This window comes from Panulirus ornatus, chromosome 59, assembly GCF_036320965.1.
Source record: "Panulirus ornatus isolate Po-2019 chromosome 59, ASM3632096v1, whole genome shotgun sequence".
Lineage (NCBI taxonomy): Eukaryota > Metazoa > Arthropoda > Malacostraca > Decapoda > Palinuridae > Panulirus > Panulirus ornatus.
In genome coordinates, this window is record NC_092282.1 from 16,848,346 (window position 1) to 16,876,191 (window position 27,846).

Sequence of the window (27,846 nt, forward strand, 5' to 3'; positions counted from 1 at the left end):
GTGCTGTGGTGGCGGGTGCCGCTACTGGTGCAGAACTCCTCATGGCCAGTACTACTGCTGCGAGGGTGGCTCCAAGCCTCCCACTTTTCCTACGGGTTTGTACCACACCTGTCATGTAGGTAATGCCTCACGCTTGGTGCTTGTATTGGCTTAGCTGCAGCATAGCTTTAACCCACCTCTTGCTCCTGATGTTACCTGTTACCACTCACCAACACGTAACACGCTGTATGCTGCATGTCATGCCTACAGCGTACTACAGGGATTACCCACACGATGCTGTAACAAGTGTCGTTGTTAAGTGATCATGCTGCAACTTAACCTGAAACACACACCCCCTCCCCTCAAGTGACTTGCAACACGCTGCTCGCCACCTGCAGCATGCCGGGTGATCCACCTGCAGCATGTTGTGTGATCCACCTGCAAGCATGCTGCGTGATGCAACACGCTGCTAGCCACCTGCAGCATGCTGGGTGATCCACCTGCAGCATGTTGTGTGATCCACCTGCAAGCATGCTGTGTGATGCAACACGCTGCTAGCTCTACCTGCAGCATGCTGTGTGATCCACCTGCAGCATGTTGTGTGATCCGCCTGCAAGCATGTTGTGTGATCCACCTGCAGCGTGCTGTGTGATCCACCTACACCGTGCTGTGATCCACCTGCAGCATGTTATGTGATCCACCTGCAGCAGGTTATGTCATCCACCTGCAGCATGTTCTGTCATCCACCTGCAGCGTGCTGTGATCCACCTGCAGCATGCTGTGTGACCCATTTGCAGCGTGCTGTGGGATCCACAACCAGCGTGCTGTGTGATCCACTTGCAGCATGCTGTGATCCACCTGCAGCATGTTATGTGATCCACGTGTAGCGTGCTGTGATCCACCTGCAGCGTGCTGTGATCCACCTGCAGCATGTTATGTGATCCACCTGCAGCGTGCTGTGATCCAACTGCAGCGTGCTGTGATCCACTTGCAGCATGCTGTATGATTCACTTGCAGCATGGTATGTGATCCATCTGCAGCGTGCTGTGATCCACCTGCAGCGTGCTGTGATCCACCTGATGCGTGTTGTGATCCACCTGCAACATATTATGTGATCCACCCGCAGCATGTTATGTGATCCACCTGCAGCGTGCTATGATCCACCTGCAGCGTGCTGTGATCCACTTGAGGCATGTTATGTGATCCACATGCAGCATGCCGTGTAATCCACCGGCAGCATGCGGTGTGATCCACCTGCAGTGTGCTGTGATCCATCTGCAGCATGTTATGTGATCCATCTGCAGCGTGCTGTGTGATCCACCTGCAGCATGTTATGTGATCCACCTGGAGCGAGCTGTGATCCACCTTCAGCGTGCTGTGATCCACATGCAGCGTGCTATGTGATCCATTACCAGCATGCTGTGTGATCCACCTGCAGCGTGCTGTGATCCACCTGCAGCATGCTGTGTGATCCACCTGCAGCGTGCTGTGATCCACCTGCAATCATGCTGTGTGATCCACCTGCAGTGTGCTATGTGATCCACCAGCAGCATGCTGTGTGAGCCACCTGCAGCGTGCTATGATCCACCTGCAGCATGCTGTGTGATCCACCTGCAGCATGCTGTGATCCACCTGCAATCATGCTGTGTGATTCACCTGCAGCGTGCTGTGTGGTCCACTAGCAGCATGCTGTGTGATCCACATGCAGCTTGCAATGATCCACCTGCATCATGCTGTGTGATCCACCTGCAGCGTTCTGTGATCCACCTGCAATCATGCTGTGTGATCCACCTGCAGCGTGCTGTGTGATCCACCTGCAGCATGCTATGCGATCCACCTGCAGCGTGCTGTGTGATCCATCTGCAGCATGCTGTGATCCACCTACAGCATGTTGTGTGATCCACCTACAGCATGTTGTGTGATCCACCTGCAGCATGCAAGTGGATCACAGCATGCTGTACCCAACCTCTGGCATGCTGCAGCACATACTCACTGCATTAGCATAGCATCACCACACTACAGCTAAGTTCCCACCCAAGAATGTGGCTAGGGGGCAGGAGGCTTCCTCCCCAGCACACACATTTCACCGCCGTCAGGTGGCCAGCAGCTCCTCAGTCATCCCCCGTCAAGAGTTGATCACTTTTGACATGTCAAAAAGCTTGAATTGGACGAGACTGATCATTTATGATCAATTAAGGATATTTCCTGGTACTGTTTTGTTCGGGATATGCATGTTTAGCGATGAGTGTCGCATGTTTTAGTGTCAGTGTAGAGGGTAGATGAAGGTGTGTGGTGGGTTGTGAGGGAGGGAGTGAGGTCGGTTGACGGAGTGTTGTTCCCTCCCTCCACAGTGAAGCCTGGGATCTGCCCGCCCGTCCGCCCTCAGTGCCCGCCCGTCCGCACCTTCGGTGGTCCGCCCAGCCGCTGCAGCAGCGACTCCTCCTGCTCCGGCCGCCTCAAGTGCTGCTTTGACGCCTGCCTCAATCACCACACCTGCAAGCCGCCCGGCTACCACTAGCGTGTCCTAGCCCTCCACACACACACACACACCACACACACGTTCTCTCTGTAGAGTCATTGCTAATATGAGATGATAACTACAAGAGCTGGGCGGGGTTTGGTCAGGCGGCCACAGCCACACCCTGGTCCGCCCTCCTACTCGAGGAGGGGTCTGGCGGTGTGTGGTCAGGTGGCCATAGCCAGACCCTGGCCCGCCCTCCTCCTCTTGCTGTCCAGGTAGGAGCTGGGAGGGTAATGGTCAGGTGGAACTGTTATGTAACCCGGCCCTGTTCACCTACCCGCCTCCAGCAACTTACCAACATCTACATCTGTATTAGCCCAAAATCAATAAAAAACGAGAACCGGATTATATTGTCAATGATTTCCCGCCTTGTTGGTACGAGACATTGGAGTCGAGCACCTGCCAGAGTATCCTACAACCCCAGCTGACGTAAGAACGGTGGACCCTGGCCACCATGGTAACGAGTCAGGGGTTGGTGCTGCCTCCGCAAAAACACTGGCTTACATCAAAGGCAAGTTCCAGTTACCTGTTGATTCTTCTTTTCTTTAATGATTCTGAGAACAATTTAGACGAGGAAACTATTGGTCGTGGCCAACACAGCGTCAGGTAGGGATGGTCCACGCACGCCACCCTCTACCTCACCACCAGACACACCGTGGAAGTTGTTAACAAGTTGTTGAGTGTATACAAAATGATTTTGGTCTAATCAATAAGAAATCTAAACGCGATGAAACAATGAGGGTTCAGAATGATAAGTGGTATCCAAACCCTTGACCACGACGGCGCCGCCCTTAACCACGACCAGAATGACCTACGGGCATGACGGCGGGATCCTGTATGGTCGGCAAAACGACTAGGTCATCATACCCACGAGTCGTGGCGTCAGCCTCAAGGGGTAACACAGAGAGGTAACATCACAGTGCAACCTGTTTGTTGAGATAAGGATACCACTTTAGGAAGAATTTGGGGATTGATACAACCGCTTCCTCTACAGTGTGGGAAGGTAGAGTCCGCTCCAGACAAGAACCACATGAGATGTGTTTGAATCAAGTAGACAAGTGGTAATAGACAATGGCAGACACATTTTCTTTTACAATGAAATACGTCAGGTAAAGCATGTTTATGGAGAAGGTAACAACATCAGTAGACTACATGTTTGTGGTGCTAATTTAAGCTATACTGAAGGAATTATAAGCTTTGGCCTATTGGTTAAAAGGGATAATATATTTGTAACGTCTGTGGTCAGAAGTATGAACACACACGCTAGAGAACGCCTCAGCACACCTCTTTCATGGACCTCCGTAGCGTAGCGGTTAGGTTTGCGGACCGTGACGCAAACACAGGCCGCCCAGGGTCGAGCGCACAGGTTCGAATTTTGGTTACGGCAGACGGTCCATAGTCAACCCAGCTGTCCATCCACCCCTAGAGGTTGGTCGATAACATGGCTACCCGGCTTAGACTGTTGCATATATATATATATATATATATATATATATATATATATATATATATATATATATATATATATATTTCTTTTTTTTTGTCGCCGTCTCCCGCGTTTGCGAAGTAGCGCAAGGAAACAGACGAAAGAAATGGCCCAACCCACCCCCATACACATGTATATACAGACGTCCACACACGCAAATATACATACCTACACAGCTTTCCATGGTTTACCCCAGACGCTTCACATGCCCTGATTCAATCCACTGATAGCACGTCAACCCCGGTATACCACATCGATCCAATTCACTCTATTCCTTGCCCTCCTTTCACCCTCCTGCATGTTCAGGCCCCGATCACACAAAATCTTTTTCACTCCATCTTTCCACCTCCAATTTGGTCTCCCACTTCTCCTCGTTCCCTCCACCTCCGACACATATATCCTCTTGGTCAATCTTTCCTCACTCATTCTCTCCATGTGCCTAAACCATTTCAAAACACCCTCTTCTGCTCTCTCAACCACGCTCTTTTTATTTCCACACATCTCTCTTACCCTTATGTTACTTACTCGATCAAACCACCTCACACCACACATTGTCCTCAAACATCTCATTTCCAGCACATCCATCCTCCTGCGCACAACTCTATCCACAGCCCACGCCTCGCAACCATACAACATTGTTGGAACCAGTATTCCTTCAAACATACCCATTTTTGCTTTCCGAGATAATGTTCTCGACTTCCACACATTCTTCAAGGCTCCCAGGATTTTCGCCCCCTCCCCCACCCCATGATCCACTTCCGCTTCCATGGTTCCATCCGCTGCCAGATCCACTCCCAGATATCTAAAAGACTTTACTTCCTCCAGTTTTTCTCCATTCAAACTTACCTCCCAATTGACTTGACCCTCAACCCTACTGTACCTAATAACCTTGCTCTTATTCACATTTACTCTTAACTTTCTTCTTTCACACACTTTACCAAACTCAGTCACCAGCTTCTGCAGTTTCTCACATGAATCAGCCACCAGCGCGGTATCATCAGCGAACAACAACTGACTCACTTCCCAAGCTCTCTCATCCCCAACAGACTTCATACTTGCCCCTCTTTCCAAAACTCTTGCATTCACCTCCCTAACAACCCCATCCATAAACAAATTAAACAACCATGGAGACATCACACACCCCTGCCGCAAACCTACATTCACTGAGAACCAATCACTCTCCTCTCTTCCTACACGTACACATGCCTTACATCCTCGATAAAAACTTTTCACTGCTTCTAACAACTTGCCTCCCACACCATATATTCCTAATACCTTCCACAGAGCATCTCTATCAACTCTATCATATGCCTTCTCCAGATCCATAAATGCTACATACAAATCCATTTGCTTTTCTAAGTATTTCTCACATACATTCTTCAAAGCAAACACCTGATCCACACATCCTCTACCACTTCTGAAACCACACTGCTCTTCCCCAATCTGATGCTCTGTACATGCCTTCACCCTCTCAATCAATACCCTCCCATATAATTTACCAGGAATACTCAACAAACTTATACCTCTGTAATTTGAGCACTCACTCTTATCCCCTTTGCCTTTGTACAATGGCACTATGCACGCATTCCGCCAATCCTCAGGCACCTCACCATGAGTCATACATACATTAAATAACCTTACCAACCAGTCAATAATACAGTCACCCCCTTTTTTAATAAATTCCACTGCAATACCATCCAAACCTGCTGCCTTGCCGGCAATCATCTTCCGCAAAGTTTTTACTACCTCTTCTCTGTTTACCAAATCATTTTCCCTAACCCTCTCACTTTGCACACCACCTCGACCAAAACACCATATATCTGCCACTCTATCATCAAACACATTCAACAAACCTTCAAAATACTCACTCCATCTCCTTCTCACATCACCACTACTTGTTATCACCTCCCCATTTGCGCCCTTCACTGAAGTTCCCATTTGCTCCCTTATCTTAGGCACTTTATTTACCTCCTTCCAGAACATCTTCTTATTCTCCCTGAAATTTAATGATACTCTCTCACCCCAACTCTCATTTGCCCTCTTTTTCACCTCTTGCACCTTTCTCTTGACCTCCTGTCTCTTTCTTTTATACATCTCCCACTCAATTGCATTTTTTCCCTACAAAAATCGTCCAAATGCCTCTCTCTTCTCTTTCACTAATAATCTTACTTCTTCATCCCACCACTCACTACTCTTTCTAATCAACCCACCTCCCACTCTTCTCATGCCACAAGGATCTTTTGCGCAATCCATCACTGATTCCCTAAATACATCCCATTCCTCCCCACTCCCCTTACTTCCATTGTTCTCACCTTTTTCCATTCTGTACTCAGTCTCTCCTGGTACTTCCTCACACAAGTCTCCTTCCTAAGCTCACTTACTCTCACCACCCTCTTCACTCCAACATTCACTCTTCTTTTCTGAAAACCCATACAAATCTTCACATTAGCCTCCACAAGATAATGATCAGACATCCCTCCAGTTGCACCTCTCAGCACATTAACATCCAAAAGTCTCTCTTTCGCGCGCCTGTCAATTAACACGTAATCCAATAACGCTCTCTGGCCATCTCTCCTACTTACATACGTATACTTATGTATATCTCGCTTTTTAAACCAGGTATTCCCAATCACCAGTCCTTTTTCAGCACATAAATCTACAAGCTCTTCACCATTTCCATTTACAACACTGAACACCCCATGTATACCAATTATTCCCTCAACTGGCACATTACTCACCTTTGCATTCAAATCACTCATCACTATAACCCGGTCTCGTGCATCAAAACCACTAACACACTCATTCAGCTGCTCCCAAAACACTTGCCTCTCATGATCTTTCTTCTCATGCCCAGGTGCATATGCACCAATAATCACCCATCTCTCTCCATCAACTTTCAGTTTTACCCATACTAATCGAGAATCTACTTTCTTACATTCTATCACATACTCCCACAACTCCTGTTTCAAGAGTACTGCTACTCCTTCCCTTGCTCTTGTCGTCTCACTAACCCCTGACTTTACTCCCAAGACATTCCCAAACCACTCTTCCCCTTTACCCTTGAGCTCCGTTTCACTCAGAGCCAAAACATCCAGGTTCCTTTCCTCAAACATACTACCTATCTCTCCTAGGCGACTAGAGGGGACGGGAGCGGGGGGCCAGAAATCCTCCCCTCCTTGTATTTTTTTAACTTTCTAAAATGGGAAACAGAAGAAGGAGTCACGCGGGGAGTGCTCATCCCCCTCGAAGGCTCAGACTGGGGTGTCTAAATGTGTGTGGATGTAACCAAGATGTGAAATATATATATATATATAAGGGCGTAAATGGGGAGGTGATAACAAGTAGTGGTGATGTGAGAAGGAGATGGAATGAGTATTTTGAAGGTTTGTTGAATGTGTCTGATGACAGAGTGGCAGATATAGGGTGTTTTGGTCGAGGTGGTGTGCAAAGTGAGAGGGTTAGGGAAAATGATTTGGTAAACAGAGAAGAGGTAGTAAAAGCTTTGCGGAAGATGAAAGCCGGAAAGGCAGCAGGTTTGGATGGTATTGCAGTGGAATTTATTAAAAAAGGGGGTGACTGTATTGTTGACTGGTTGGTAAGGTTATTTAATGTATGTATGACTCATGGTGAGGTGCCTGAGGATTGGCGGAATGCGTGCATAGTGCCATTGTACAAAGGCAAAGGGGATAAGAGTGAGTGCTCAAATTACAGAGGTATAAGTTTGTTGAGTATTCCTGGTAAATTATATGGGAGGGTATTGATTGAGAGGGTGAAGGCATGTACAGAGCATCAGATTGGGGAAGAGCAGTGCGGTTTCAGAAGTGGTAGAGGATGTGTGGATCAGGTGTTTGCTTTGAAGAATGTATGTGAGAAATACTTAGAAAAGCAAATGGATTTGTATGTAGCATTTATGGATCTGGAGAAGGCATATGATAGAGTTGATAGAGATGCTCTGTGGAAGGTATTAAGAATATATGGTGTGGGAGGCAAGTTGTTAGAAGCAGTGAAAAGTTTTTATCGAGGATGTAAGGCATGTGTACGTGTAGGAAGAGAGGAAAGTGATTGGTTCTCAGTGAATGTAGGTTTGCGGCAGGGGTGTGTGATGTCTCCATGGTTGTTTAATTTGTTTATGGATGGGGTTGTTAGGGAGGTAAATGCAAGAGTCCTGGAAAGAGGGGCAAGTATGAAGTCTGTTGGGGATGAGAGAGCTTGGGAAGTGAGTCAGTTGTTGTTCGCTGATGATACAGCGCTGGTGGCTGATTCATGTGAGAAACTGCAGAAGCTGGTGACTGAGTTTGGTAAAGTGTGTGGAAGAAGAAAGTTAAGAGTAAATGTGAATAAGAGCAAGGTTATTAGGTACAGTAGGGTTGAGGGTCAAGTCAATTGGGAGGTGAGTTTGAATGGAGAAAAACTGGAGGAAGTGAAGTGTTTTAGATATCTGGGAGTGGATCTGTCAGCGGATGGAACCATGGAAGCGGAAGTGGATCATAGGGTGGGGGAGGGGGCGAAAATTTTGGGAGCCTTGAAAAATGTGTGGAAGTCGAGAACATTATCTCGGAAAGCAAAAATGGGTATGTTTGAAGGAATAGTGGTTCCAACAATGTTGTATGGTTGCGAGGCGTGGGCTATGGATAGAGTTGTGCGCAGGAGGATGGATGTGCTGGAAATGAGATGTTTGAGGACAATGTGTAGTGTGAGGTGGTTTGATCGAGTAAGTAACGTAAGGGTAAGAGAGATGTGTGGAAATAAAAAGAGCGTGGTTGAGAGAGCAGAAGAGGGTGTTTTGAAATGGTTTGGGCACATGGAGAGAATGAGTGAGGAAAGATTGACCAAGAGGATATATGTGTCGGAGGTGGAGGGAACGAGGAGAAGAGGGAGACCAAATTGGAGGTGGAAAGATGGAGTGAAAAAGATTTTGTGTGATCGGGGCCTGAACATGCAGGAGGGTGAAAGGAGGGCAAGGAATAGAGTGAATTGGAGCGATGTGGTATACAGGGGTTGACGTGCTGTCAGTGGATTGAATCAAGGCATGTGAAGCGTCTGGGGTAAACCATGGAAAGCTGTGTAGGTATGTATATTTGCGTGTGTGGACGTGTGTATGTACATGTGTATGGGGGGGGGGGTTGGGCCATTTCTTTCGTCTGTTCCCTTGCGCTACCTCGCAGACGCGGGAGACAGCGACAGAGTATAAAAAAATATATATAAAAAATATATATATATATATATATATATATATATATATATATATATATATATATATATCCCTGGGGATAGGGGAGAAAGAATACTTCCCACGTATTCCCTGCGTGTCGTAGAAGGCGACTAAAAGGGGAGGGAGCGGGAGGCTGGAAATCCTCCCCTCTTGTTTTTTTTCTTTTAATTTTCCAAAAGAAGGAACAGAGAAGGGGGTCAGGTTAGGATATTCCCTCAGAGGCCCAGTCCTCTGTCTCAACGCTACCTCGCTAACGCGAGAAATAGCGAATAGTTTGAAGGAAATATATATATATATATTTTTTTTTTTTCAAACTATTCGCCATTTCCCGCGTTAGCAAGGTAGCGTTAAGAACAGAGAACTGGGCCACTGAGGGAATATCCTCACCTGGCCCCCTTCTCTGTTCCTTCTTTTGGAAAATTAAAAAAATTGAGAGGGGAGGATTTCCAGCCCCCCGCTCCCTCCCCTTTTAGTCGCCTTCTACGACACGCAGGGAATACGTGGGAAGTATTCTTTCTCCCCTATCCCCAGGGATATATATATATATATATATATATATATATATATATATATATATATATATATATATATATAGTGTCAAGAACAGGTGACTAAGCCTCAGAGGGAAAAATCCTCACTTGGCCCGCGTCTCTGTTCCTTCTTTTGGAAAAAGTAAAATAGGAGGGAAGTATTATTTCTCCCATATCCACAGGGATAATATATCGTTTCATTTGTAGTTATCATACATGATAGCCGTTCCCCATGTTAGCGGGGAAGCGCTATGAAACAGAAAAAAGACCCTTCCACGCATATGCGCATATATATACATACAAGCTCATACATATATGCATATACATACATACACATATACATGTACACATGTACATATTCATACCAGCTCGCCTTCATCCATTTCAGACACTACCCCACCCCACATAAAACAGCATCGTCACCGCCAGCGACAGCGAGGTAGCGCCAGGGAACATACAAACAAACGCCACATGCACGCACATCCATTATCTAGCTGTGTTTTGTAATGCACCAAAACCACAGCTCCCTATCCACATCCCTTTTCATGGTTTGCCCTGACGTTTCACACATGCCCTGGTTCAGTCCATTGATGGCACGTGGACCCCAGTATACCACATCGTTCCAATTCACTCTATTCTGTGCACGCCTTTCACCCTCCTGCATGTTCAAGCGCCGATCGCTCAAAAAATTTTTCACTCCATCCGTCCACCTCCAATTTGGTCTCCCGCTTCTCCTTGTTCCCTCAATTTCTGACACACATATCCTCCTTGTCAACTTTTCCTCAATCATTCTCTCCGTGTGTCCATACCATTTCAACACACCATCTTCTGCTCTCTCAATCTCACTCTTATTATTACCACACACCTCTCTTACCCTGTCATTACTTACTCGACCAAACCACCTCAGTACATATTGTTCTCAAACATTTTATTTCCAACACATCCACCCTCCTCCGCACAACCCTATCTATATCCCATGCCTCTCACCCATATAACATTGTTGGAACCACTATTCCTTCAAACATACCTATTTTTACCCTTCCAGATAACGTCCTCTCTTTTCACACATTCTTCATTGCTTCCAGAACCTTTGCCCCCTCCCCCTCCCTATGACGCATTCCACTTCCATGGTTCTATTCGCTGCCATTTTTTTTGTTATATATATATATATATATATATATATATATATATATATATATATATATATATATATATATATATATATATTTATATATATATATATATATATATATTATATATATATATATATATATATATATATATATATATATATATATATATATATATATATATATATATATATATATATATATATATATATATATATATATATATATATATATATATATTGTCCTATATTGTCCAAGACAATCGTATGTTTACCAAATGGCGTCCTAGCTACGTCTGTTCGTTGTATGTCAACTGACTGTCATATTTCTCTCTTGTGTCTCCCCTGATGATGTGATTATTACAGGAAAGTGCACTTAGGAACTTATCGTGTTTCATTTTCCCCGTGAACTCTTAGGAATATACTTGATCACACGCAACATATATATATATATATATATATATATATATATATATATATATATATATATATATATATATATATGGGTTAATGAGATAGGCCTTGATCAGTGCATCTAAAAACTGACTAACTCAAAGCAGGTAAGTTGCTCAAGCAGCGTACTAACACACACATGGTCGCCCTTGGCAGGCAAGAAAGTGTACCTTATAACCTTCAAACTTTTTTCGCAGGAGAGCAGGAAGTGATGTACCCCTGGGAATGTGTGACGGTAAAGTGTGTTTGTAAATGTCTCGGAACGTTCAGGATCCTAACAGGTTAAAGAATATCACAACGTTCTACTTACACAGACTTGGACGTATTTTACGTATACTAATACTCTCCTTCCCCCGAACATTTTTAGAGGAGGAGGAATATATCCCACTCTTCCTCATTTCTGTAAATAGGTCTCTGTGGTACTTGGAAGTAGGAGTCATATACGGGGTTTGATGGCTCGGCAGGACACAACAGTCAGGCGTTGCACACTAGCCATACCCTCCCTGCTCCTATAATGTTGTGGGACGTAGTCGCCTCGTTTTTCTCTGTGGTAACAATGTTATGACGTACGTACAGTGGCATGGTTAAGTCCTGTACACAACTCGGCGCCACCAGCGGTAACGTACCGACGTCCACATGTCAAACGCAAGATGAACGAAAACTATGATATCTCACGGGGAAGCGTTAGCCTGCGAATAGTGTAACGAAAAACAGAGCTAGTGTAATATTAGCTCCTTAAGGACAACGGTAAGACCCTTAACATGACCCTTGGGAACAATGTAACGACCCTTAATACGATGACAAGACCTTGAACAAGACGGTACGACCCTTGAGCACGACTGTGCTGGCCTTTGACAGAAATAATACTGATGGTATTATCACTATTAATAATGATAATGGTAATGAATCCTTGAAGTTTCAGGTACTTTGCCACACCAATAATCTTTCTCAAGTGCCATTTGGCCGTTCTCCAGGAGTTAGGTTAGAATTAACACGTAATATTTACTTGAGCTGGTAATGATCCAAGTTTGTATTACGAAAACAATTCTCAGTTCATCAGCTGTTATAACCTTCCATGAGGCGACGAATTTGGTATATCATCAATTGCTGACGGAGGCTGTGTCTGGTAGACATCGCATCCTTGGAGAGTGTCGATGGACAGGGAATCAAAGTGGGTTAAAGTTATGCTTAAAAACAGACAATGAACTATCGTTACGCGACATGGTTTGTATCTATAGAATTCAATGACAGGTCGGTAAACATACATATAGCAAGACGCACAACACCAACTATGATACAAGGGAGACTCAGATGGTTGAACATAAGATATGGCAAGACACACCACCTGAGTCTAGGGTTGGTCACCACCGGAGCCTACAAAGGCTATGGAGCAGAAATGGACTCACCATCTATGCCATCTGAATCAAGGACCTCGCTTGGTTGACACTTCCATCTGAACTGAGGATGTAAGTCGCTATCCATGCTTAAATACAACCCAGGAAACAATTGCCTGTGGCAGTAGACCACAGCGATAGGTGGGTCCTGAATTAGGCGTGACACTGGCCGAGTCTCCCTCAGTCTCGTGCGACTGTTGTGGGTCGACTGCTCGGGACATACGATTCTGACGCTACCAGAGGGGATGCCTGAATGGGTTCATGACTGGCCCACCAGGCTGGTCCTTAATTAGGGATGGCACTACTGGAACAGATCCCATACTTAGCTCCACTAGAGAGCATGATGGCTGTATGGGAGACCTTCCAGAGATCAGGGCTACACAAAAAGTAGATAAAAAGGATGGGTCTAAGCGTACATGCACTCCGTGAACCCTATTAATACCTATTAATACCTATTTCACACAGCTGTTACGATGGGGAACTACAGGAGAAAGCTTTATTATCTACAGCAAGCATTTACTATTGGTAATCTCTCTTACTGAAGTAGGTATACGGCGTCAGCAGCTACACTGTCCCTACCTCTGATGTGCTGAATGTGAACTTTTTTTTCTTCTCGTGCGGTGCACAAAGTGGTGGGGGTTTATGGTGCAAGTTCATAGTCACTTGGTAGGAGGAGCCTGGAAATATACACCATTAAGCTTCTCCTATATAGTCAGTAGCATTGTTCCGCTGGTACGAACATACAGCAGACCGGCTGCTGAATATTCTCTGGCATTGATTGTAGCAGAACTGCCTCTGTGCCCGAATCGCTGCCTTTCATTTGCAAACAGAAAGGTCGCCCAGAGTCAGGGGGCTTGCAACACAGGGGCATCTGTCAGCAAGCGATGAATCTTGTCGAACGCCTTCGGGCGATCATTGGTCTTTGCGAACGGCTTCATGGGGTTGACTTGATCTTTGACTCAGTGAGGAATGTGGCTGCCTGAGCGAAATTCAGGCAAAAAAACCTTCTATAGTAGCTGGACACGACGGGGGTAACTCCCCAGTGCTTTCCATCTTGGCAACGACTGGCGTGACACGGCCGTGACCTGACCATTGTCCCAGAAGGCTGACCCAGGTCAGGTTACCCGCGGTGGAAGAGGGCCCGCAGCCACATCAGGTGCTCTGTCCGCGTGTCACTGAAGACAACTAGATAGTCCATGTAAGTACGTACCCGGTCCAGGCCGGTCGTCGTCATCACTTCCTTCAGTCGCTGGATCGTAGCCGGGGCGTTCGTCATCCCGGTGGGCATCATATCGAACTGAAATATGCCTCCCTGGAGTCACGAGAGCAGAAAACTCCCCAACCTCTGCAGACAGGTCCAGTTTCCTGACATGGGTGGCACGCCGCACGCTGTCATTGACTTCATAGATACTTAGGTGAAGTCTGGCTTCGTGACTTGGTTCACCATCCCGTACTCCACGCACAGTCGTAGACTCTTGTCAGGCTGGAGAACCAACACGCACCGTGAGGCTCATGCGCTACAGCTACTCTGGGTGAGGTTATGGACCTCCAGGTAGTTCAGTTCCTTCCTAGGTAGTCACTATTTGGGCAGGACTTATGGTCCCATCCTACAAGGTCAGGAAGCAGGATCGTAGAGCATCTCCGAAGATGGGCCTTTTAAGCCTCGTCGGCCTGAGCCTGTGGAAGGTGAGCGAGTTTTAGCTGGAGTTCAGTTAACACACGCAGAACTGATTAACTTTAGGGGCACAAATTTTTCCGCACTCTTACCCTACATTTAGGGCATTGCCTCGTGGTTCATTTTGACTCACTAAGGGTGGCGCACACCGCAGGACGTACAGGCCTCCCCTCCCTGCTATGATAAAGCTTTAACATCTTCACAAGTACTAATTTCTCTGGTCATCGCCTGGCAAGGTTTTCTATGACCATGTTCACTGGTCGAACACTTCTCTCGACCCTAACCGGACCTGTGATGGGTTGCGATGTTTTGGAATCAGGAGCAGTACTCGACCTCCAGCCTTAAACTCCCTTATCTGGGCGCTGGTATCATGCATCTCCTTCAGTCGACTTTGGCCAGGCTAACTCTGTGGTCCTCTTGAACCTAGCTACATACTGAGGCAGGCTTTCCTCAGCGGCTTAACTGACGCGGCCTAAACCTTGAGGTGTGTGGATCCTCTCGAATGGCTAACAGCATATGGGGGACGACCTCATCCCGAACCCAGTCTCGCTGGGGGCAAAACTTTCGTTATACATTCTCAAAGTCTGGTGCAACAGAGTGCCTCTGTGATGTCAGGGAGATACACCGACGGCAACTATTGTCGGATGTTTAATCAGTTCACCAGCTGTCGAAAAGAAGTCCTGACGTGAAGTTAGTACGTTGGTCAAACTACATACTGTACGGAATACCAAACTGGACGAAGGCAGACACACCACACTGTTGGTGGTGATGCGACGCGAGAGTAATGCCTCAGGGTAATTACTCGTTACACACATCAGAGTTAGCAGATAGTGGTTACCCCGCCGAGCGTCTGAGAGACATCTCACAGCGGGAAAGGGAACCAAGAATGCCAGCAGGATAACCTGATCAGGTTTATTCAATAAATGACCTTCATGAGAAGTTTTACAATACGTAGCCACATCTCGTCTCAATATCCAGTCTATAGAAACGTGAAAGGATCCTTTCACAGGCCTTATTCACTCACAGACGCCCGCCCAGAAATTCCTGTGCTAACCTGGAGATCTCATCCTGGTGAAAGATGGACGAAACATATTGATGAACAACCTGCCAGGGGTCGTCAGCGGTACATGATATGGTCTGTACTTACATAGCAACACTCCTGACTCCAGCTGATTAGTTTGCTGAGGAGACCTCTCCCCTCCCCCTTCCCCTCCTTTTTTTTCCCCTTACGTCGGAGGTTCCAGTTGCGGGAACAAGTTCACATCAGCTCCGGTCCTTAACTGATATATAAGGAGGTTAATGAAAGGAGAGAGAGAGAGAGAGAGAGAGAGAGAGAGAGAGAGAGAGAGAGAGAGAGAGAGAGAGAGAGAGGAAAAGTATTTACGAATTTTGCAGGAAGTGATGAATTTTTCCTTTAAAAGAGTAACAGGTCCATATTATTGGTTAAGACATGGTAGGGTAGAGAGTTCCAAAGCTTTGAAGTGTGGGGAAACACATAGCTATCAAAACGGCCCACCCTTAAGTTATCAACGGCTGCACAGTAATGATGTGACGCAGTAGCTTGCCGAATATTTATCCAAGTGGTGGGGGCACACAAGTACCCAGCCCTCGGGAGCAAAAACCGAAGTAATACCTACTGAAGAGGGAAAGTGAACCAACATTATGGCGTTGATGAGTCGGACTGGTTTCGACTCTGTTCTGACAAGTGAGGATGCACAGCTGAACCACCCCGGATGTGAGGATAGTGCTCCATACAAGGATGGATCGGTCCTGTGTGTAGACGGAACAATTGTTCGGAAGAAAAGAAGTTTCGACATCTCAACAGGACTCTCAGTTTCTCAGTAGCAGACTTAGCTATTTCCGTATGTTCATTGAGTCAAGATCCGTCAGGAGAGAAAGTTGTGAAAATTTTCCATAGAGTGATCGACAGAAACTGGATCTTGGAGGCATTAAACTTAACCTGATTCCGTCTATCCTACTGAGATATCCTGTCCAAGTCTGAGTTTATCGAGGAAGTTGTGTTGAGACAAGATGCAAATCGAGTGAGAGAAGGAGCGGAGTAGAAGGATGTGGAGGAATGCAATGTTGATTCGTCAGCGTTTGGTTGCATTTGGTTATGTGTGGTATATATGAAATCATTGATAAAAAGGAGAAAAAGTGTAGAAGACACGACAGAACTTTAAGGGACACCGCTGTTGATGGATAAAAGGAGTAGGCTGATCCATCAACAACCAGGGAGATAGATCAGCCAGAGAGGAAGGTAGATATGAAGGAGCAAAGCGAGGGAGGGAAGCCAAGCGATGGGAACCTAGAGATGAGACCCCGGCGCCACAAAAATTTTAGATATGTCAAGGGCCACTACACATGACCCCAAAATCTTTCTGGAATGATGACCAGACATTTGTAAGATAAGAAAGAATATCACCAGTGGATCTCGCTTTACGAAAGCCATACTGGTGATCAAACAGAAAAATGTGAGATTCAAAATGTCTGAGGATACGAGAGTTGAGGAGGGATTTAGAAACTCTGGAAATAGTAGATATCAAGGCAACAGGACGATAGTTGGAGGGGTTAGAACGGTCATCCTTCTTAGGGATGAGATGCACCAACGCAGGCTGCCAAGAAGAAAGAAAATGCTGTTTTGTTCAATAGAAACGGAACAGACGAACAAGCAAAGGTGCAAGTGTAGAGGCACACTCTTTCAGTACACGGGGATACGGATTTGGATGCCATCAGGACCATAAGCCTTGCTTGTGTCCTGAGGGAGAAGCAATTTTCGGACGCTTCAAAAAGAGATTACGGGGAAGGACGTAGGATTACTAAGAGGAGCATGAGGGTGTGAAGGAATGTTAAAGTCATCTAAGGTAGAATTCGAGGTGAAACTGGAGTCAAAGAAAGCTGCACTGTCTGTGGTAAAGACGGCTAAAGTACCATCAGAACGGAAAAGTGAAGGAAAGGAAGAGCGATAGAAGGTGTTAGAGACGCCCCTAGCTAAAAATCAGAAAGCCTATTAGTGGATGACAAGGAGAGTCTATCGCACTTCCTCTAAATAAAGTAACGCTTTGCCTCACGGATAACGTACGAGCAACGATCACGGGCAGTGATAAATACATGGGAGTAGGAGGAAGGGAGTTTTTTCCAGGCCCAATATGCCTGATCCCTTGCCTGAATGGCCTTAGAACAGGAACAATTGAACCATGGATTGGATGAAGAGGTCGTCTTGGGGGAAGACGGGATAAATGCTTCCATTCTCGCAAGAATACCTTCTGCTATGTGTTTGGCAGAGACAGAAGCATCAGTATATAAGACAGTAATTTACCGAGCGAAAGTCAGAAATATTAATTTCATATGGTATCCCTGTCAACTTTGTTGAGGTGCCACTATTTACGTTTAAATGGGGCTGTTGTAAGGAAGGTGCCGTTAAAACAAATACATTCTTGAGACTGTGGTCAGAGGAACCAACAGAAGGCGAGATTTTTTTTAGCTACAACGCGAAAGACTAGAAGTGAAATCAGATGCAGAATATTAGGAAGGTGGTTACAGGGGTCAGTAATATGGGCAGGGTTGGAGATAATTTTCTCAAGATCATTGGAAATGGAGAACGTGAGCCCTTTAAACCCTCCACCATCCGTATGGAAGGAGTTCAACCATTCCCTATGGTGAACGTTGACATGTCACTAGACAGTCGAAAAAAAATAAAGAATAAAATTGTAGAATTAGGAGAGCAGTCGGCGAAACGAAGGGAAACACAGGTAGCCGAGAAACGGATCTTGAGCCAGATAACATCAAAATTTGGGGAATCGTGAATGGAGATTATAGATGGATATGAAAAAGGGACTAATGAGAACACCATTAGACAACTGTGTTTCAGAGAGAAGTAAGGTATCATAAGAGGTGCTAGACAGATGGTGTTCAACTGAGGAGAGGTTACTAGAGAGATCACAAATGTTCGTATAGTGAATAGAAAGAGTTGGGTCTATTCTGAGAGGTCGTGGGAGGGGCAGGCACTACCTCTGTCTGAGATCTCCCTCTCATTGGCAGAAGAGTCAAGCGGCAAACCCGTAGATTTTAAGCACTTCTGAGCTTCTCTGTCATTCGTTGCTTTCACCCTCATTCAACCAGCCCAGAGTTTGCCTATACGTTAACTATTGAACAGGCCTACCACTTGGTGGGACTGGGTTCGAATCCTCGACGCCCATGGGTAAATCGTTATCATCTATTCCCTGTGTCCAGTGCATGTTGAAGATGCTAAAACTTCACCGTGGTGTTGGAGGAGCTCTGTCATCAGATAAGTGAATTCTGAAATCTGAGCTTATGTTGTTACCTTGTGTGACTAGGTCATTGAAGTCTCACCACTTAAAGATGTTGTACCCTGGTTCAACCCGGCTGGGACATCTGTTACTGATATTTCTATGTGGCACTTTGACCTGCCTAGCCCTGGGTGGGTCCCGCGGGCAATGGTGTGTACAGAATATAGAAACAACCGCGTCTTGCTGCTCTGCGTAATGTAAGAATAACTGGAAAGAGACCTCGACCAGCCAAGATGAGTTAGATCACGAAATGAATAAGTTTGGTGGTGTTGGCCAAAAGCCAAGCTAACCCGGGCAACACAATAGACGGGGCGGATGGCGGAGGACAATGTTTGCGTGTGTTCGTCAGTACCTGCCAACTGGATATACTCAACCAGCGTTTCTTTTTATACTGTACCCCGAGTTTCCTGGATCAAATATGGCGGCAGAAAAGGACGGGGTGGACGGGGAGGAACATGGCCCGCCTGGGGACTCCCAAGGCCCTCTAACACCGGTGCAGTGTTACCATTCTCTCGAATACGTCACCAATTACTACATACACTGCTGACCCACCGACAGTTAAGTCTATGTTACGTGTGATAAGAAGTGGTTGTTTTACCGCCATGTAAAGACCGGATACAGAGGAGGAAGTGACTGCGTTACATATCTAGAAAATAGAATCGGACACAACCATGGATCGCCCTCAACACGTCCATTACTCGTCCATACCTCGCGGGGGGTAAAAACTGCTCCTGCTGGTATTTAAGGGCCACAACGCCTGGCTTCTCCGAGACAGTTCTCGATACGCTTGAACAAGGTAGGTGGTGATCCCTCACTTCTGGTGTATTAGACTGACATTTGTACTATTAGCAAACACAACGTTTATTTAACAAATTCGAAGCGTATCGCTGATTCCCTCAACCACCGATATGTTTATGGACTCTCGTAGTTTACCTCTGATACGGCCCCTGATTCTGTTTACATTCTCCTTACAATAAATGTCGTATATTCTTATCGACTCTGACAAACGTAAACGAAAATCGAATTGACAAGTACATACGTCAGCAATATACAACGATATGAGATTCAGTTTCACATAACTTACATCAGTGTTTTCTTTCTTGTGCTTCATTAACTCTCATGTTTCCCCTTCTTTACTGACTTGCCCCGCTCAATCCTAGTGTATATAACGCCGTTCCACTCGCGTTATTACTGGCGCACTTAATACCCTGAGTACGATGGGTCATCGCCTTGAATACGACTGCATAATACCTTGAGTATGATGACTGTAAGGATTAAGTCATCATATCAAGAGGTTTTGGATGTTAATGTGCTGAGAGGTGCAACTGAGGGATGTCTGATCATTATCTTGTGGAGGCGAAGGTGAAGATTTGTAGAGGTTTACAGAAAAGAAGAGAGAATGTTGGGGGTGAAGAGAGTGGTGAGAGTAAGTGAGCTTGGAAAGGAGACTTGTGTGAGGAAGTACCAGGAAAGACTGAGTGCAGAATGGAAAAAGGTGAGAGCAAAGGACGTAAGGTGAGTGGGGAGGAATGGGATGTATTTGGGGAAGCAGTGATGGCTCGCGCAAAAGATGCTTGTGGCGTGCGAAGCGTGCGAGGTGGGCAGATTAGAGAGGGTAGTGAGTGGTGGGATGAAGAAATAAGGTTATTAGTGAAAGAGAAGAGAGAGGCGTTTGGACGATTTTTGCAGGAAAATACTGCAAATGAGTGGGAGATGTATAAAAGAAAGAGGTAGGAGGTCAAGAGAAAGGTGCAAGAGGTGAAAAAGAGGGCAAATGAGTTGGGGAGAGAAAGTATCATTAAACTTTAGGGAGCATAAAAAGATGTTTTGGAAGGAGGTAAATAAAGTGCGTAAGACAAGAGAACAAATGGGAACATCGGTGAAGGGGGCTAATGGGGAGATAATAACAAGTAGTGGTGATGTGAGGGGATAGAGTGAGTATTTGAAGGTTTGTTGAATGTGTTAGATGATAGAGTGGTAGATATTGGGTGTTTTGGTTGAGGTGGTGTGCGAAGTGAGAGGGTCAGGGAGAATGATTTGGTAAACAGAGAAGAGGTACTGAAAGCTTTGCAGAAGATGAAAGCCGGCAAGGCGGCGGGTTTGGATGGTATTGCAGTGGAATTTATTAAAAAAAGGGGGTGACTGTGTTGTTGACTGGTTGGTGAGGATATTCAACGTATGTATGGCTCATGGTGAAGTACCTGAGGAATGGCGGAATGCATACCTAGTGCCATTGTACAAAGGCAAAGGGGATAAAGGGGAGTGTTCAAATTACAGAGGTATAAGTTTGATGAGTATTCCTGGGAAATTTTATGAGAGGGTATTGATTGAGAGGTTGAAGGCACGTATAGAGTATCAGATTGGGGAAGAGCATTGTGGTTTCAGAAGTGGTAGAGGATGTGTGGATCAGGTGATTGCTTTGAAGGATGTAGGATGTACGTGAGAAATATTTAGGAAAACAAATGTATATGTATGTAGCATTTATGGATCTGGAGAAGGCATATGATAGAGTTGATAGAGATGCTTTGTGGAAGGTATTGAGAGTATATGGTGTGGGAGGCAAGTTGCTAGTTTATATCGAGGATGTAAGGCATGTGTACAAGTAGGAAGAGAGGAAAGTAATTGGTTCTCAGTGAATGTAGGTTTGCGGCAGGGGTGCGTGATGTCTCCATGGTTGTCTAATTTGTTTATGGATGGGGTTGGTAGGGAGGTGAATGCAATAGTTTTGGAGAGAGAGGCAAGTATGCGGTCTGTTGTGGATGAGAGGGCTTGGGAAATGAGTCAATTGTTGTTCGCTGATGATACACCGCTGGTTGCTGATTAGGGTGAGAATCTGCAGAAGCTGGTGACTGAATTTGGTAAAGTGTGTGAAAGAAGAAAGCTGAGAGGAGAGTAAATGTGAATAAGAGCAAGTTATTAGGTACAGTAGGGTTGCGTGACAAGTCAATTGGGAGGTAAGTTTGAATGGAGAAAACCTGGAGGAAGTGAAGTGTCTTAGATATCTGGGAGTGGAATTGGCAGAGGATGGAACCATGGAAGCGGAAGCGAGTCACAGGGTGGGGGAGGGGGCGAAAGTTCTGGGAGCGTTGAGGAATGTGTAGAAGGCGAGAACATTATCTCGGAAAGCAAAAATAGATATGCTTGAAGGAATAGTGGTTTCAACAATGTTATATTGATGCGAGGCGTGGGCTATAGGTAGCGTTGTGCGGAGGAGGGTGGATGTGTTGGAAATGAGATGTTTGAGGACAATATGTAGTGTGAGGTGGTTTGACTGAGTAAGTAATGAAAGGGTAAGAGAGATGTGTGGTAATAAAAAGAGTGTGGTTGAGAGAGCAGAAGAGGGTATATTGAAATGGTTTGGTTACATGGAGAGCATGAGTGAGGAAAGATTGACAAAGAGGATATATGTGTCAGAGGTGGAGGGAATAAGGAGAAGTGGGAGACCAAATTGAAGGTGGAAGGATGGAGTGAAAAAAAATATTGAGCGATCGGGGCTTGAACCTGCAGGAGGGTGAAAGGCGTGCAAGGTATAGAGGGAATTGGAACGACATGGTATACCGGGGTCGACGTGCTGTCAATGGATTGAACCAGGGTATGTGAAGCGTCTGGGGTAAAGCATGGAAAGTTTTGTGAGGCCTGGATGTGGAAAGGAAGCTGTGGTTTCGGTGCATTATACATGACAGCTAGAGACTGAGTGTGAACGAATGTGGCCTTTGTTGTCTTTTCCTAGCGCTACCTCGCACGCGTGCGTGGGGGAGAGGGGTATCATTTCATGTGTAGTGGGGTGGCGACGGGAATGAATAAAGGCAGCAAGTATGAATTATGTACGTGTGTATATATGTATAATGTCTGTGTATGTATATGTATGTATACGTTGAAGTGTATAGGCATGTATATGTGTGTGTGTGTGTGTGGACGTGTATGTATATACATGTGTATGTTGGTGGGCTGGGCCATTCTTTCGTCTGTTTCCTTGAACTACATTGCTAGCGCGGGAGACAGCGACAAAGTATAACAGAAATAATCAAGAGGTTAAGTTGTCTAACTGAAGGGATTATGTTGTATACAAGACGTTGAGCAAATGCAATAAGGATCAAAGTTTTATAAGAGACTTTGAAGTAAATTCAAAGCATACGGAATCGATGAACAACCCTGTACATGGATCAGAGACTGGCTTACCGGAAGAAAGCAGCGTATAGTATTAAACGGCGAAGTCTCAGATTGGCCAGACGTAACGAGTGGTGTGGCACAGGGGTCGGTCATAGGCCCAATTCTATTCGTAATATACGTTAATGACCTAGAACTCGGTCTCATATCTAAGATCTCCAAATTTGCCTGACGATACTAAAGTAGAAGGTAGAATTGTAAACAAGCGAGACTGAAATTATTCAGAATCTTATTCACTAGCAGAGTGGTCAGACAGATGGCAAATGAAGTTTGATAAGTGTAAAAGTTATGCACTTTGGAGACAAGAATATACGTTACGACTACAAACTATTCAGAAACTCTCTAACTAAAGTTAATGAGAAAAGGACCTTGGAGTTGTCATTAGTGACAATTGGAAATACACTTAACATTTTTAAGCAGCAAGTAAGAAAAGGCAACCAAATATTAGGTTTCATAACCAGGAACATAGATTACAAGACGCCAGAAACATTTTCCACACATTATAAATCTCTAGTAAGCCCACAACTTGAATAGGCAGTTTAGTTTTGGTCCTCAAACTACAAAAAAAAACGAAGAAAAATTAGAATAAGTACAAAAACGCGCGACAAAATTGATCTCATCCCTAAGAAATCTGGCATACGAAGCGAGGCTAAAAGGATTGAATCTCTTCTCCCTTAAAAACATAGGCTTCGCAGCAACTTAATACAAGCGTTCAAAATTCTGAACAAGTTTCATAAAGTAAACCACGAGCATCTTTTCGAATTGCAAGAAAATACAAATGAAATAAAACTCAAAGCTAAAAGATGTAGTACGGACGGGGGAAAAAGCTTCTTTTCCTGTGTTGAGCACTGGAATAAATTACCGTCAGACGTAGCGAATGCGAAGACTATAAATACCTTCAGAAGTTTAGACAATTTTTATTTATTTATTATACTTTGTCGCTGTCTCCCGCGTTTGCGAGGTAGCGCAAGGAAACAGACGAAAGAAATGGCCCAACCCCCCCCATACACATGTATATACATACGTCCACACACGCAAATATACATACCTACACAGCTTTCCATGGTTTACCCCAGACGCTTCAATGCCTTGATTCAATCCACTGACAGCACGTCAACCCCGGTATACCACATCGCTCCAATTCACTCTATTCCTTGCCCTCCTTTCACCCTCCTGCATGTTCAGGCCCCGATCACACAAAATCTTTTTCACTCCATCTTTCCACCTCCAATTTGGTCTCCCTCTTCTCCTCGTTCCCTCCACCTCCGACACATATATCCTCTTGGTCAATCTTTCAACACTCATTCTCTCCATGTGCCCAAACCACTTCAAAACACCCTCTTCTGCTCTCTCAACCACGCTCTTTTTATTTCCACACATCTCTCTTACCCTTACGTTACTCACTCGATCAAACCACCTCACACCACACATTGTCCTCAAACATCTCATTTCCAGCACATCCATCCTCCTGCGCACAACTCTATCCATAGCCCACGCCTCGCAACCATACAACATTGTTGGAACCACTATTCCTTCAAACATACCCATTTTTGCTTTCCGAGATAATGTTCTCGACTTCCACACATTCTTCAAGGCCCCCAGAATTTTCGCCCCCTCCCCCACCCCATGATCCACTTCCGCTTCCATGGTTCCATCCGCTGCCAGATCCACTCCCAGATATCTAAAACACTTCACTTCCTCCAGTTTTTCTCCATTCAAACTCACCTCCCAATTGACTTGACCCTCAACCCTACTGTACCTAATAACCTTGCTCTTATTCACATTTACTCTTAACTTTCTTCTTCCACACACTTTACCAAACTCAGTCACCAGCTTCTGCAGTTTCTCACATGAATCAGCCACCAGCGCTGTATCATCAGCGAACAACAACTGACTCACTTCCCAAGCTCTCATCCCCAACAGACTTCATACTTGCCCCTCTTTCCAAAACTCTTGCATTTACCTCCCTAACAACCCCATCCATAAACAAATTAAACAACCATGGAGACATCACACACCCCTGCCGCAAACCTACATTCACTGAGAACCAATCACTTTCCTCTCTTCCTACACGTACACATGCCTTATATCCTCGATAAAAACTTTTCACTGCTTCTAACAACTTTCCTCCCACACCATATATTCTTAATACCTTCCACAGAGCATCTCTATCAACTCTATCATATGCCTTCTCCAGATCCATAAATGCTACATACAAATCCATTTGCTTTTCTAAGTATTTCTCACATACATTCTTCAAAGCAAACACCTGATCCACACATCCTCTACCACTTCTGAAACCACACTGCTCTTCCCCAATCTGATGCTCTGTACATGCCTTCACCCTCTCAATCAATACCCTCCCATATAATTTACCAGGAATACTCAACAAACTTATACCTCTGTAATTTGAGCACTCACTCTTATCCCCTTTGCCTTTGTACAATGGCACTATGCACGCATTCCGCCAATCCTCAGGCACCTCACCATGAGTCATACATACATTAAATAACCTTACCAACCAGTCAACAATACAGTCACCCCCTTTTTTAATAAATTCCACTGCAATACCATCCAAACCTGCTGCCTTGCCGGCTTTCATCTTCCGCAAAGCTTTCACTACCTCTTCTCTGTTTACCAAAGCATTTTCCCTAACCCTCTCACTTAGACAGTTTAGACAAATGTTTTATAAATTTAGGTATAATCTGAGAAAAACGCCCCATGTAAACTGTATAAACGACAGTGGTAACGGGGACGCTTGAAGGCTAATATGCAACAGCGGGGAGTCGGTGACAGCTTAAAAACTGCTGAGCAGAATTTCATTTTCTTATTTTTTTTTCTTTTGCCAGACAACTCAGTCGTGGGCCAATCAGGCCTCCTGTTGTCTGCCTTTCTCCTGTAAACCGCCCTGGATGTTCATCAACACTGCTGCTATTCACCATACACTTCACCAGTGCAGGTGACCTGACCTCTGCCCTAAACCTTGTCATGTATATTCATGTATATTCCGTAGTGTTTCCTAGCCCTTCCACCAACACTGTCACTATTCCCCAACACTCTCCACCAACGCTTTCACCACTCTGTGCCAACATTACCAGAGAGAGGGAAGTCAAGCAGACGTGAGGTTGCCTCACCCATGGTTAGATACAATATGGACATCTAGAGGGGCGTCTTATGACATCATATTCCTAAACTTAGCCTCAGGTGTAATCTGGGTCGTCAAGGCTGCCCTGGGGCCAGGGTTAGGGCGACCTAGGGGCCTGGGCTATTTTGACCCAAGGGCTACGGTCATGGCTGCCTAGGACCCGGGCCAACTGTCTGAGAAGAGCCCTATTGGAACATAACCTGGCTGAACACAAGTAACCTTAGTGTTATCACTTGTGTACAGTCTCTCTCTCTCTCTCTCTCTCTCTCTCTCTCTCTGTCCAACTTGTGTAACGTTCCGTGGGGCACCACCGATGCTTGGGATTGGATTGGATTATGAAATTTAGGCTTATATAATCCAAGCCCTGGAGCATCTAAGGCTATTCAGCGCTCTTAATACAGTTTAGAATATTCTATTTTAGAAATTCATATCAACTCAAACAAATGACCAATTCCAGTTTTGACAGACCAAGAAGAGAAGAACGAAAAGTATAGGAGAGGAAACAGCCAACATGTGTTGGTGTGAGAACTCAAGCTTGATCTCTGCAGCGTGGTTAAACCTACGTACCAGGGGAAGGAAAATCCCCGCTGCTATAACTCAGGCTGTCACTCCTCCACACAAACTCTATCACCGAGTTCAGGTCCATCTAGATCAGGGGGTGCGACCCCTGGGCTGGCCCTTCCTACCTCAGGGGCAGGGCCATCTTGCGTCTCACCCAGGCAACAACAACAGTGACTTTACGATACTCCTGTACATAAGATATACCTACAGTATTCTCATTGGACATTTCTTCAGTCTATGTGGACGAATGGTTATTTCAAAGACGCAACAACAACAGTGACTTCACGATACTCTTGTACATAAGATATACCTACGGTATTCTCATTGGACACTTCTTCAGTCTATGTAGACGAATGGTTATTTCAAAGACTTTTCTTTCTTCCTCAGGTCCAGTATGTTGCGGGTGATGTTTGCAGTGTTGCTGGTGCTGGCGGTGGTGGTGTTCGCCGATCCCGCGAGTCAGCATTTTCCCTGGCATAACCGTCACTTCCCTTATAGACCTGACAGTGGCTACTACGGCTGCAGGTACTGGTGCCGCAACTCATACGCACCTTACGGAAATGATTACTCCTGCTGCGACAATATTCGTCCCTATTACTGATAGTGATGACCAGCCCGACCCACACACCCATCAGGATATGACCATTATACAGTGTTTCTTTATCCTCCACAACATAATGCTCTTTTAGAGATGTGTTTTGTTAATGATTAATAGTGATATGTGATTTTCTTCCATTTCTACTGAAACTGTGTCATAAAATGTGAAACTATATTAGGAATAAAATGCTCTGGATTTCTCTTGAAGCCGCTTATGATTATCAGGTGTTATCCGTTTCTCAAGAAACTAAACAAACAGCTTAACATATCCTCGGTCATGCTTCTTCCTCTGAATAACATTACTGTATGTTAGTGCTTTGTATCATGAAAAACGTCCCATTCCACAATGCTCACCATTCACCTACATATGTTTTGCATTTACCCATTTCTAATTGGGTAAATTGGATTTGATTTTTGGAACATTAAAAACAAATAAATGGGTTTAGATTTTTAGGATAAGGTTTTACGAAATCAAAGGCTATATGAAGAGAGTGTTGATCAAGAACTTGTAAGGTAGACACAGGTGTTCCACATGCGAGTCTAAAGTATCGATCATTCCACTCTCCTTCAGCCAATGTTCAGCGTTACTACCAAGTGTTTGTCACTACACACAACACTGTCTTCCTCTACGTTGCGTCCAGCACTAACTCCCACGCATATCTGGTTTTCATCCATAACCTGTTGGCT

The 27,846-nt window shown here is 45.2% G+C and overlaps 2 long non-coding RNA genes across 2 annotated transcripts in view; one reads left to right on the forward strand and one right to left on the reverse strand.

The window, feature by feature from the left end:
* LOC139767141 (uncharacterized) lies at positions 1–27,366 on the forward strand. Its single transcript, XR_011717003.1, has 2 exons — positions 1–95; positions 26,950–27,366. It is a non-coding gene; the product is annotated as an uncharacterized lncRNA (long non-coding RNA).
* LOC139767134 (uncharacterized) overlaps positions 1–27,846 on the reverse strand; it is a 95,869-nt gene that overhangs the window by 39,844 nt on the left and 28,179 nt on the right. The window lies entirely within an intron of this gene.